The 12,665-nt window shown below is 33.0% G+C and overlaps 1 pseudogene; it reads right to left on the bottom strand.

Annotated features, from left to right (window-relative positions):
• Nucleotides 1-1,061: 1,061 nt before the first annotated feature.
• LOC149568248 (ABC transporter G family member 39-like) lies at nucleotides 1,062-12,446 on the bottom strand (annotated as a pseudogene).
• Nucleotides 12,447-12,665: the final 219 nt, after the last annotated feature.

Raw genomic sequence — 12,665 nt, 5'->3', positions numbered from 1 at the left:
CAACAGAGATGATCTTAACATTGTTGCATTGCACTAAATGTAGATATATATACCAAAGTCATCTTACATATACCTAATTGGTTTATCAAAGATAGTAGTGGAATTGTTCTCATATATCACATCAATTGTATAACATAAGAACAATCATTTAAAAGTGGTATCATAGACTATTTTTATTACATCAATCATTATCAGTTTTAAGTTTTATTTGAGACTTTAAGGAGAGAAGTCTCTTGCAATTAAGTTGTGTAAGTTATTTGTACCTATTTCCCACGTTTTAATAAAAGGAGACATTACATCAAGGGAATTATCAATGAGGATCTTGTAATGAAAAAGACATTCATAAATGAATTAATATGGATTTGTAAGTTATTTTGACAATGACAATGAAATCATATCAGAGGCAATGATAGAAAGTTTCAAACTAACTGTTATGTACAACACAGATATCAAAATCATATCATCACAAGCTCATGGACATGGAATTGGTCAAGAGGATATATAGTTAAGACTATATCATCATAAAGGTTCAGCAATTATAATTAGAAAAGATATATGAGTTTTCCACATACAACTAAGATAACATATTAGGAATGAGTATCAATTATAGAGTATGAATAATGGATTATATAAATCTTAAGTATTGAAGAATGAATACAAATGGTTCATAATGTATCAATATTAAGTATATGATGATTGAGAATTGAAATCATAGGATGTACACTGGTACCCTCATCAAGTGGAAGAACTCAGTGTGGTCTCAAAAAATCTTGTAACAAAACATACATATTGTGGTTCATGATCCATAAATTAGTATAAAATATAAAGCTTTATTGAACTATTGTCCTAGCAAAAGACTCATTGCTTCTTACTTACAAACACTATGATGACACAATTCATTTCTTGTGGCCTCTTTCTCTTATGTTGGATGAGGATCCATCACAAACCTAAGAATTTTGTAGATTGACATTCTTGAGGGTCTTTTTACATAGGCTAATAGGGTCACTATTATATGCAATGCCATCATCACATAATATTGTGCCTTTCATATTAGCAAGTAATTATTTTTGTGCAATATGTTCATTTCCCTTTCTCTATGAATCAAATTGTGACAAAAAGTATCAGTAAAACAATCAAAACAAGTCTAAAACCTTCATGAAAGTAACATAATAATATGATATTTTGTAAAATTACAATTACATTAATTTTTATACAGAAGGTTTACCTGTACTGGAGAAGGAGTGGGAGCAGCATCCCTACCTCTTTCATCCGATGGATTGGCCATGCCATCCTATGAAAAAGAATATATATAAAAACATTAGCACAATCGAAGGAATAGTCCACTTAGCAAAAAAACTTATTATTAAAATGGTGTATTGTATATGGAAGTAATTAGTTTAAATTTTACATATATAGTACTTGCAACTCCCATGATAGTAACTTTATTTGTATCTATGATATTCAAGTTGTAATCTATTAGCAACTCTTCCCCTAAACTTATTGATTTTATCGCACATACAAAAACATGATTTCTCTCACATGCCTAAAAAATCAATTGGGTCGCTTATTAGATTACCCAAGATGCATACTATTTATAAAACATGAAATGTTCCCTATTTCTTTTAGCTTTCCATCAATGTGCACAACAATTATTTTACTTTGATCATTTTCTTTCCATTATAGATAATTTGTTGACAGTGCATACCTATGCATACATTTTTTATATTGAACTATCTGCATCTAGTTTTTGTAATTGTAACAAGGTCCTACATGTTAGTGTAAATAATTATTATTTACACATTACTTAATTTTACTTAGGACAAGTGCATTATTTTATTATTTATTAGGTTAGACATCTAGGATTTTGTGTACTCATATGAGTTGTCATGTTGACAACACAGGAGTAAGCAACTCTAATTTAGCACATGGTGTCTACAATGCTAGAGTTTGCATAATTAACTAAGTTTTCATGTAGACAACATAGTTGTTTGTACTTTTAATTAAGTACACGGTGTCTACAACATAATTTTACATGACATACCTTTGTAAGCTTATCCTCTCATCATTGTACTAACTCTTGTGCTTAATGGAGAATAATCCACTCTTGGTGGACATGTGCTTAGTTATGAGGCTTATCATATTGCTAACTACTAGACATTCTAGAAGCATTCTAAAGGCCTTTTTATTCAGGCACTCCTAGTGTACTTATACATCAATTGAATTTTATATTGTTATTCTAATCATACTCTATTGGTCTATTTTGTCCTAGTTCTTGAGCTTCTTGGTCTTGGGTGATTTTTCCCTAAGAAAAATTCTTACACTACATACTCTATCAATTGAAAAAAAATTCATAACTAACCTTTATGTCATCCATGGAAAATAGGCCCAAACCATTTAATGATGACAGAGCTATGTGATATATCCTCTTGTTAACACAAAAATCAGTGTTAATTGGAGGTAATTCTTTGGGTACCCATTTTTTCTCAAGATGTATGTACATCAAGCAAACCTTGATGTTTCTCTTTGTCTCATCATCATAAGAACATGACCGTCCCTTGAGCAAGGAAAAATTTCATGCATTTATTGAATTTTTTCTAATCTCTCTTTAGTAGACCTACTATATGTCTGATTGTACTCTTCTATTCTCATGTTTCCCTCACTTGAGGAAGACAAATCTAACAGATACCTATTTGGTGGTACCTAGAGCCCATCAAATGAGAGAAATAATTTTCTATAAAATGAAGGAGAAAAATAATTTTCTATAAAATGAGGCTAATATTGATGAAGTTTTCCTAAAGTTAATGTTAGAGGTAAAGAGAAGGCAAACGTGTAATAAACGTATACCTCCTAATCCATGTCACTTTGTACCATCCTTGTTAAAGGGGTATAGTTTCCTACATATGTAAATCATTTTTCTTAAGTTAGTTACAAATTACATGATAGTTATGCTACAAATTATACATAGAACATAACATGAAAAATATGCATACATTGCAAAAAAACATAAAATTATATAGTTTTTAATTGGTTACCTCTACAAAAAACATATTATAAGTAATCAACACCTAATACATTTCCATTGATCACGTCATTAATCATCTTCTTCATCCATCTCATCATCATGAACATCATCATTATCGTCATCATCATCCAAATTGTCAGAATGACCATTGTCAACATCATGATCATCACTATGACCATCGTCGTTGTGGTCATTGTAATCATCATCACCATCACCATCACCACCATCATCATCTTCACCACCATTATCATCATCATCAATGCCATCACCATCATCATCATCTCCTTCTTCATCTTCAGTATCATCATCATCATCATCATCTCCCCCTTCATTTTCACCATCATCATCATCTACTACGTCTTCCACTTCTTCGATATCTTCTTCTTCAATCACATTATATTTCACTGGTCTTACTCTTGGATCATGTCTAATGAAAAATGACCAATCTAATTTATGTGAAACACCAAGTAAAACACTTGCTCACATTGGCTTGGAAGAGCATAGTGCTCATTTCCAAATGGCTCAAATGACCTTGTATTGATCATTGTAAATCCATTATCATGTTCAATAATAGTTCAAGATCATTTTGATTCATTCATATCTTGTACCATTTGACACTGAATAGAACTTGATTGAAGGAATTACAGTTACACTTAATTATATCTCCCAAATTTCTATTGTATCTATTTTTAGATTATTGAGGATGCATGTCATTTCTAGACAAAATATTGGTGACCTCAAACATTGTAGTTATCCTAGAATCATAAGTTCTCTAATATAATAGTTTACTAATATGAATCTAATTTTTCTATATTGATTTATCTCTTAATATGATAGAAAATTTAGAATATGCTGGTCATTATTAAAAATATGTGCTGAGAACATGATAATCGTTCTTACCCAGCTATGATATTAATCTGCCTGCAAAACTATTTATGAAAACTAACTATTGAAATGAAGGAAAATCTTATTCTATTAACAAACTAAAACAAACCAAATGTAACCTATTGAAATCACCAGCATTCTTCAAATTTGGCCCTTCCTCCTTAGTTTGCTAAGTGATGAAATCCAGATGGTTCTTCCTCAAGAAATTTCAATCATGCAATGTTTATATTATTAATCAAATTGTTTTTTTTTTCATTTTCTGATATTACATAGCACATATATTTATTTGTATTTAGCTTAAAAATATAGCACCAAACAAAATGATTTTATTTTACTAAAAACTAGGGAATATGAGGGTATGTACAAACTTGCTTTCAGCCTACAAATCAGAAATTTGTTTGTTATAATGGTGGACATATATGGAAGATATTGTTGCTGATCATATCTTCACAAATGAATAGTATAAAATAGAAGACAACTTATAATTCTAATACCCACGTACTCCTTTGGTGGATAAAAATAGGTTTTTTATTAAGGAAATAATAATCATGCCCATGCAATAATATCCAATGTTTTGCAACAACAATGTTGTCTTCAGCCAAAAATGATTTGCAACAGTATTTGAATTTGTTTGGAGTTTAGTGATTCTTATTTTCACATGAGACTATCTCATCTCCTTAGTAACAATGCTTGATTGGATTCTCTATTGTCTATGTATGAATTCAACCAAGTTGGAGGTGTTCTATGTTAAGCTAGTAATAGTACCAAAATATAGAACAAAATTTGAAAATTGAAATCCAAACCTGTAATAGTAAGTCAAAAAAATCACATTTTGAAAATGGCCTCTAACTTTTCGTGGGACTGTAACTAGGCATGTTCTGGACAATACCCATGTCTTGGATTTTTGAGATTCATTCGTATCTATTCACAAAAGGAAATGCAAAACTGGCTGTCCTTATTTTTAGTTGGTAATTATTCCTATTAGGTTCTTTCTCAACATAGTCCTTGGTCAATACTCTTAGAAGGAATAATGCTTTAAATTTTTGAGGAAATCATGAATGCCAATAAGAAATAGCAAGCAATACATTTCAAAGTGGATGGAACTTTGTATTTCTGAAATAGTTATAGGAAGATGCATAGCGGGCAATAGGAAGAACCATAACTTGTTAGATAAATACAATTTCATCTATTTATTCACATATTCTATCTAATAACTATGTTAAATATTACTTATAAATATTTGGTCATATGCAACATAGAGGAGAAAATGGAATAGAAGATGGGGATTGAAATGAGTGTGAAGGCTTATACGAAGGTTAAAAATATGGTATAATTTGGGACATAAAATACTCTCATCATTCCCCCCAACTTAGCTTATTGCACATCCTCATGCAATCATTATGATCATGAGGTCTTTAGTTTTAACTGAAAGCACTTTAGGTTTATGGTTTTTAGCTTTGTCTCCACCCTGAACCATGATAACTCATAGATGAACACAAATCCTTTTCTTTTCTTTACATGAAAAGCTTTGTTATGTTTCTTCTTCAATAGGGATATCACTTTCCACTTTTCATTAGGTGTTTCTTTTTTCTCTTTTCTTTTTCTTTTTCAATTTTTTTTTTTATAGCATCATGGTTCAAACGGTTACATATAGGAGAAATTTATCTCCATTTGCATAAGAGAAGTTCAAATGGGCAAAATAGGAGAGATGAAAGACAAAAAAAAGGCTATTATACAATGGATATTATGGATAGTAGGATATGATTATTAAGGATGATGGATGGAATATAAAAGAATGGCAGTCCTCCCCCCAACTTAATGGTTGACCGTCCATGGGAAACAAGGAGAGGATAGGGTGTTGCATAATGATAAAATATAATAAGCAATACAAATAAAGTTAAGAGATAAAATAAGGAAAAACAAAATTGATTGTTTTACCAACATGCATGGGTAGAGAGACCAAGTTGGGAACATAGACTAACTTAGCAATTGTCGCCACCAAAAGCGCTGAAGCAATCAACAATGAATGAAGAAAGGCATCCAGAATGGTACTGCAACACCACAAAAGACCACCAACTGACTAAAAGTAGCAAAGAGAAGACCACTAGAAGCAACCAAAAAACTAGGAGAGTGACTGCAATTGAAGGGCCACCATCATCAACTAAACTAGTATAGATCATATAGGAAGTAGCACATTCCACTGAAAACACCTCAACTGAATAGGAATCTCACACTATGGGTGATCAAAGATGTAAGGACCACATTGAAGAGGAGTAGAGCTGTAAGAGTGAGCAACAGGAGGTGCCAAGAATGAAAGAACCACTGAAACCAATGAGTGTTCCTGAAAAGAATGATTAGTAGAAAAACCAAGAACACCAATAATTAATGCATTATTGTATTTTCTTCTCTCTCTTTTTTCCTCTTTTTTTCATTTTTTTAAAAATAAATTTTGATAATGACAAGTGGCCGCTGGCAAGCTAGTTGTCAATCACTCATCGCTTAATGGCATTGTAAAACAATTTTCACCATTAAGGATTTATTTTGTAGTTGACATCCACCAGAAATCGATTTTCAGATATTAACTGGCCAACAATGCCTAAAGGTTTTCATTGTTGGATCTTTTGTTTCTTTTTTCTTTTTTCATTTTTTCTTTTTTTTTTTTTAAAAAAATTTTGGATTTTTTTTCAATTTTTCAACAACTGCATAGAAGACCAAAAAAATGAAATCCTGACATGGATGATGAAAAATGATACGATCCAAAGCTTGATTTTTGATCATGACCACATAGAAGGCATTGCTCAGACTTGATTGCATAAGGAACTTGAAATGATCTCCACAAACTACTACACTAGAAACATTTTTGATATATGTATCTCAAACCACTAAATTTGAAAACTGACTGGAGAGCTTCTGAGCATACTAGGACACTTGGGTAAGAGTATTACTCACAAGGATGATGATTCTCATATTTCTCTACACTAATAGAATAAAATGACATCTCCTAAAGATATGAAACCCTATTCTTGTGAAGCTTGGGAAATATCCATTGTATGAAAATGGAAAGTTGTAAGTAACACACTTTCATTACCAAATACACATGGAGTACAGAGTGAAAACCAATAGTAGTCACCAATGTGTCCGTAGAACTCCAAAGAGACACAACTTGAGGAAGGATTTTAGTAGGTGGCACTATATTCAAAGTATCTTCATATGTGCTTTTGAATAATCATGAATCTCATAGACCATGCTACATATTTTCTTTCATGTGAAAAAGAAATTTTCATCTCAAGGTGGTAAACACCTTATGCCACAATCTTCTTGTGATCTCCAATAGTAAAGCACAAGCAAAACTGATATGCACCAGATAGCTAGCAAGCCCACACAATGTGAACAAAGCCAACATAGTGTGTTATGCAATGCTTATGTAGAAAATCATCATTAATTGGTATTTGTTCTAAGATCATCACACCACAACAAGCGACCTGTAACCATATTCTCAAAACCAAGCATATCAAGCATAGTAAAGAAATATCATCCATTTAATAACTCTATCATTAAGTAGGTTATTAATTTTTACAAATGATAGATAGAGTTATTACTATGAATAGATACTTGATAGAATGGATAAATACAAATAAACTCTTGTGTTCATATAATAGCAATGTGAATTAACACAAGAACACATACCTTGAATTATGGAGACATCACATGTGGAAGTTTGTTAAAAGAACCAATGAAGCTTAATTTGAAACCATCCAAGAACCACAAGATTGGAGGGATTCCCCCCAACTTTAATTCATGCTACAAGGTCATGAAATCATTGAAAATAATTCCAATTCTAATTTCTAAATTGGCAACCAAACGAAGAATATGGATTTGTATATTCATCTTCTATTGTAACCAAATAGTTCAACCATAAGCATGCCATGCATTGAACCATGAAAGACTGTGCATACTTTGTTGGAAAATTTAGATCCTTCGAGTCTAGAGCAGGGCTGCTTAGTTCTTTAATTAGGGATTGATTCAATCTGAAAAAGAGAAAATGATGTTAGCAATTACATGACAATTTTTCACTTTTTATGAGGACTTATTAGTGATATATGGGTGAGAAAAGTTCCTTCTAAAGGAACTTCCAATCATTATGTACATACTCATAGAGTGCAGATTGTCTGTATATATTCGCGAAGTCTACCCCAAGACTTTCCTCAGCAGATATAGAGGTTACTTCAAGAACCCATGTTGCTGGATTATAGCCTTCTTTAATTGGTGGAACACCTTCAACAGCCTAATTAGTCACACAAAAAATATAAATCATTACTCTTTCTGTTGGCAACAAACAGAAAGTGAACAAATGCCATGAAGTGAACAAACACCAACAATACCTCAAAATATTCAACGAGTTTATGAGAATGCCGACCCAACGGTCCTGCGTAGATCACTTGGCCACCTCTTTTCATGAGCAGAAGCTGCAAGTCAGAAATCCAAACAAGTTAACATTAAGCATTGGTTAGCATCTGCGGGGGCTTCCCTGTTCCCAATTTGGAAGCGCAACAATACTTAGCTTCTTTCATCCAAAATGACACAATTATATGACTCACAGTACTCAATTCACGAAAGTGTTTAAATTTACCTCATCAAAACCTTCAAAAATATCAATGCTAGGTTGGTGGATAGTACAAACAACTGTACGACCAGTATCAACTGTGTTGCGTACAGTCCGCATGACTATAGCTGCAGCTCGAGCATCCAATCTTGAAGTTGGCTCGTCCATGAAAATTATGGATGGGTTAGCAACAAGTTCCACTGCTATGGTAAGCCTTTTCCTTTGTTCTGTAGAAAGACCCGTTAGCCCAGGAAGCCCTACCAGAGCATTCCTTTGTGAAGTAAGCTCCACAAGTTCAATCACTTCTTGTACAAACATCTGTAGTCATTAAAAGAGAAATCACTGAGAAAAGCATTTAGTTTCATCGCAAAAAGAGCACCTATTGAAAGTACATATGCAAAGAGTAGAGCTCAAAATCCCACCGTTCTAGTTCTCTCATCAACATCTTGTGCAAGTCCAAGCCATGCAGAGTACTCGAGTGATTCATATACTGTGAGATTAGGAGAGTGAATATCATTTTGTTCACAGTATCCTAAGATGCGGGCGAACGTTTCCTATTTTTTAGGGTACCCAGATATGCATATATTCCCTTCAATGTATCCTCCTATTTTTCTTCCCGCCAAGACATCCATCAATGTGGTTTTTCTAGCTCCACTAACTCCAACCAAGGCTGTAAGCATCCTTGGCCTGAAGGATCCACTTATGTTGGAAAGGATTTGTAACCTGTCTTGATCCACACCTTCATTTTTCATCTCCTAACGCAGTACCATCTATTAATTCCATAATTAAATTTGATAAAAGCTGGGAATGTCAAAATTATCGCCAATTAATTAAATTTGATCAACGAAAGTCTAACTGCACTCACCTGTGGCATGTCAACATAGTAGTTGATGTTTTCAAAAGTAATTGATAATGGTTGGAAAGGAAGGACCATTCCTTTTTTCTGAAATACCGAGTGTTGAATATCAGTCAGTTCTCTATCATGGCTTGAAGTTAGACTTTCTCTTCTCTCTGACAAATCTGCATGGCCTGAAAGATATTCTACATTCTGTGAATGAACAATGCTAACATTTTCATATCATAACAGTTGAAATTTAAGTAGTTTTTATGATCGTGGAGTTTCAACATGTTACAATCTCTTTGATCTATTTGTCAATCAATTTCTAGAAATTTTATTTGAGAAACTAAAAATTTTCAAGTTTTCATCCACAAATTAACACACATTCATTGGCCTCTCTCTAATACTTTTTAATTAAAATGTTATCTTATACGAGGCGCACAATTTATATTTTAACATTCAACCACCTTCAATTGCTACGTTCGGAATCGATAATTGCATTTTCAACATGAAATATATGTTTCTTTCGAATTGTTGAATAAGACATTCGTATCTTTTCCAGTGGCACGTTAACACATCCATAAGTACACAAAAGGCTTACAAGAAAGCTCTAGCTTATCTTGTTACCTTTCTAAATTTTAATTTTAAGTCTGTCTAAAATGAGGAACTTGTTTTTGAGCAGACTGGAACTTCACACGCAGTAAAGATTTTGAGTGGAGATCATGACATACCTCTGGATTTTACCACCGATGTCAAATCAACAGACTTAAGTTGTTCTCCATGGTTGCTTTCTCCAGTTCTGTTTACCTGTTTCTCTTCAATAATATCCTCAGATAGTACAGCTTGTGATTTGCTCAACACTGTTTATTAATAAGATTCTGTTAGAGCCTGCTGTAGATGTAAATTAAAAGGGAAATAAGAAAAAGATAATTAAATCTTAACAAAATCCAAGACTCACGATTGAGGTATGCTAGAGCCAAGGTAAATAAAATATTAAAGATTATACAAAACCCAATTAGTGCTCCAACACCAATCCAAAATAATCTAGCTTCGGCAATTAATCCACGAGCTTCTATTATTTCATGTCCCAATGTCTTGTTTGAGGTAGTACTGCTTGGCTACATACAAGTAATATATATAAGATGAAATAAAATGTTTAGTATGATTGTCCACTCTTGATATACAATGATCCTTTTAAATAAAGGCAAATTCACTTACTTTGTTCCATCTGGGAGCTAGAAATTCATTGACAGCAAGGGCATTTTGGCTGTAAGACAATGGAGAACACCAATATGCCCAAATCCACTAGTTGGGTACGTCGACTATTTCAACATAATAAATCCTCATTTCAAAATTTGCTATCATAACTAAAATTTTCATGAAAGTTATTTCCTTCAATGTAAATAATAAGGTTTGTAGAAATCAGGAGACTATATAACCCGAGAAACCTTAAATCCTCCAAGGAGGAACACGACAAGATTAGCAAATGCTCCAAAAGTTTGTGAGAGGATCATGTTTCGACCCAATGATCCCACGAACTTGAAAAGTCTCATTCCCATTTGATGCAACCAAAAGAGGAGAAAGACTTGCTTAAAGCATCTGCGAACAAAAGAAAGGATCTCTCAAAATGAGCATAGCCTGTTGCAATGCTTCTTTGATTATTATTTTGTCCCATACACAGCAAAGTATATCGGTCAGATTATACACTACAAAGTATACTGGTCAAATTTCTGACATCTAAGGCCATTCGTCACAAAGGAAAAGTAACATTAGATAAGCTTAACGCATTAGCACGTTATAAAATGTGGCTTCTTTAGAATATGATTTGATCAACATTTCTAGAAATGATTGTTTGCGAACTAGTTTACAGGATATCTAGCACAAGTAAAGAGTCGTATACTAGATCTATTTATCATTGTAAAACAACGTTGAAAATACTAGATAATGTGCAGCCAACTTTCAATATTTTATCTAGAACGAAGAGTGTTTGCATTATGGGTAGAAATGAATCATTTAGCATTCATTGTTTATTAATTCTGTGAAAGAAGAAAGAAATTAAATTTCATCTATTAATTAGAGAATTTTCTTACGAGAAGGGGTTGTTGTCTTGATTTCACACCAGGAATGTAGTTTGAAGTGTAAGCAAACCCATGATTTGAGAGTAGTTAATGTTGTAGTTAAAACCTTTTAGGTTGCTATGATTTGAGTGGAGATGTCATTAAATGTTAGGAGCTTAAATTTATGCTTGAATATGCTTGTAGTTAATTGTTATATTTTTCATTATAACGTTACCATACAAACTATTGTAAGTGGAACAGTTGTCTTTCTACACATCACCATTGTCTATGCAATAGAAATAGAGAGATACAAGACTTACCTATCAGCCTCTGGTGCAAAACCAATAGTATAGTATGTAATGAAAACCCATATCACTGCTTCTACCAAAGAAAATGGGATCTTCACTATCCAGTTTGGTATCGAATATGCCCAAGCTGGATATAATAGTTGGTCTCTTTGTTTGTAGAAAATTGGAAGTCGGACAACTGTCATTGCCATTTCTGGTATGCCATTGAACATCATATGGATTAAACCAAAGAACAGGGCACCCATGTAGAGATTTCCATCAGTAATGGTCTGTTGGTGCATTTCTGTGCGCAAAAATATTGTTGTGGTGATTGCCGCTACAACTACAATCTGCGTTACTTGTTTGTCAGAATTTATTCTCCTTTCTTTCACAAAGTTTAATAAGAGAATTGCTTAAGTTCTTCAAATTTGGGATTCTGGAAATTCACTTGTCCTGTTTTGAATATGTAAACAAAAGAGTTTCTCTTCATAAGGATCACTTCTCTAGAGTAGCAAGCTTTGAGCATGTTCATTCTACTAACACCATACTTGGTAGATGTAAGGGCGGCAACATGGTTCTTTGTTTTGTCATATGGATGTGACAACTCTTCGATAAGACTCTTACCAACATGAAATGAGCGGAAGGCCTCTTCAAATTCCTTGACAGGTATGTAGCGATACGGTTGATTTGTATGGGCCTAATATTGCCTTTGGTCCTTTCTTGAGGTTACCTGTTCAAGTAAAACCAAAAGCATGGTTAATAAATTTGATACTATTAAGAATTTCATCCGTTAGCAGTTGCATCGTACATAGTACTTGATCACTTTGGTACCAATTGGCACCTAAAATGGATAGCATTTCATATGAACCTAAAATTAAACCAATCTATTGAGCAGAGTCAATCATTCACCAAGAAGTAATTGCACCACAAGTTCAAATACAAAGACTTAAACTATTTCAATAGATCAAAAATA

This window comes from Cupressus sempervirens, chromosome 3 (genome assembly GCF_028749045.1).
Source record: "Cupressus sempervirens isolate cs-2001-9-10 chromosome 3, ASM2874904v1, whole genome shotgun sequence".
In the NCBI taxonomy this organism is placed as follows: Eukaryota; Viridiplantae; Streptophyta; class Pinopsida; order Cupressales; family Cupressaceae; genus Cupressus; species Cupressus sempervirens.
Note: the sequence above shows the minus strand (reverse complement) of the source record. Positions and strands in the feature narration are given on the sequence as shown.